The sequence below is a fragment of the Rutidosis leptorrhynchoides genome, chromosome 7 (assembly GCF_046630445.1).
Source record: "Rutidosis leptorrhynchoides isolate AG116_Rl617_1_P2 chromosome 7, CSIRO_AGI_Rlap_v1, whole genome shotgun sequence".
In the NCBI taxonomy this organism is placed as follows: Eukaryota; Viridiplantae; Streptophyta; class Magnoliopsida; order Asterales; family Asteraceae; genus Rutidosis; species Rutidosis leptorrhynchoides.
In genome coordinates, this window is record NC_092339.1 from 233,276,393 (window position 1) to 233,278,176 (window position 1,784).

General features: G+C 35.0%; 1 non-coding gene across 1 annotated transcript; it reads left to right on the forward strand.

The window, feature by feature from the left end:
- The first annotated feature begins 415 nt into the window (after positions 1 to 415).
- On the forward strand, positions 416 to 522 carry LOC139860924 (small nucleolar RNA R71). Its single transcript, XR_011763549.1, has one exon. It is a non-coding gene; the product is annotated as a small nucleolar RNA R71 (small nucleolar RNA).
- The last annotated feature ends 1,262 nt before the right edge of the window (positions 523 to 1,784 follow it).

A 1,784-nucleotide genomic window follows, 5' to 3' on the forward strand; every position in this document is an offset into this window, starting at 1 on the left:
ATTCTGATAATTATTTCCAGGCCTTTGGTTTATGTATGAAATATTCTCTCTTTATTCCATTGTTAGTTCAATACTGAGACAATCTTTTGTCAAATTTGGTCCTCCACACTAATCACAACTAATTCGTATTGAGTGTATATCCTTAGTCATCTTTTTCATTCGTCTCTCGAAAGCATCTATCTTTGCAGAAATGGAATCTAAGTCATGGCTAGAATCGCCTCTAGCTGCTTTAGATGATCTAACGATATCTTTTTCTTGGTGCCACTCATGTGAGTGGGAAACAGTGTTATCAATAATTTTGTAAGCATCAGTTTCGGTTTTCTTCATAATAGAACCACCAGCTGCTATATCGATGTCTTTCCTTGTAGTGATGTCACATCCTTGGTAGAATATTTGTACTATTTGACAAGTGTCTAAACCATGTTGCGGACATCCTCTTAATAACTTTCCAAATCTTGTCCATGCCTCATATAGAGTTTCATTTGGTTTCTGTGTGAACCTAACAATTTCTCCTTGAAGTCTTACGGCTTTAGATGCCGGAAAGAATTGTTTAAGAAAATTTTCAACTAAAACGTCCCATGTATCAATCGCCCCTTCAGGTAACGATTCCAACCAATCTTTGGCTTCTCCCTTTAAAGTCCAGGGAAATAACATGAGATATATCTGTTCATCCTCAACTACTCGGATTTTAAATAGTGTGCAGATCCTATTAAAGGTACGAAGATGTTCATTTGGATCTTCCTTCGGCGCACCACTAAATTGGCATTGATTAGTCACCATGTGTAGAATTTGTCCTTTGATTTCATAATCTGGCGCATTAATGTCTGGATGAGTAATTGCGTGACCTTGGCCAGTGCGTTTAGCTCTCATTCAGTCTTCCATACTTAAAGGTTCCAGATTTTCCATGATTGAATTTGTTGAATCTGAATCACTAGAGGATTCTGATTTAATGGTTCGTTCCTCAACAATCTCTGTTTGAATGATTGGTGGTTCCGGAGGAAAAATTAATGGTTCAGGATCTATGAATCATCCCTGAATATTCTCCGTATTCTCAATTGTGAGGTCGGGTTCAAAGAATGGATTATCGGAAATTTGAATTGGAGTACTTGGTTGACTGGATGACGATTCTAAAGAAAAATCAACGGCGACAATATTTGCTAGATGTCTTGATCGAGTTACAGGTGGTGAACGTACAAAAGGTGGTGAACGTCTTGCTCGGTGCATTTACTGAATATCCTATTAGTTTTTAAAAAGGAAGAAAAATTATATAAGTTATCCAATTAATAGACTTTTCTGATTTTGCCCACGTTTCGAATAGCCAAAAGATGCAGCAGAGGGGCAGGATTCGTTTGGTCTCAATATAATTGAGTACTGTTTGGCTCCAATAACCCGGTCCACGTACAAATCCAACTATTACTACGAACCAGAAAATTTTGATGTCTATCAATTTAACCACTTAAAATAAATTTTCGTAATTTTAAGAAATTTAGAGAAGAAATAGAATAAAAATCTATGTCCTAAAACTAGATTGTCGAGAAATAAGAAAGAAAAAGAGCGCGTCGGTATTAAATTTGGAGAAATAAGAAAGAAAAAAAGTGACTTATAAAACTTTAAAACACTCGACTAACTCAACCTTATTATTATCACTAACTTAAAATTAAAATTGCAAATTGAGATTACTAATTGGAGTGATAATTGATACATAGGTAAAAGGCGTCGAAAAATAAAAATAAGAAAGTAGCGCGTTAAAACTTAAAAAGGAACTAAAAACTAAAAAATTAAAA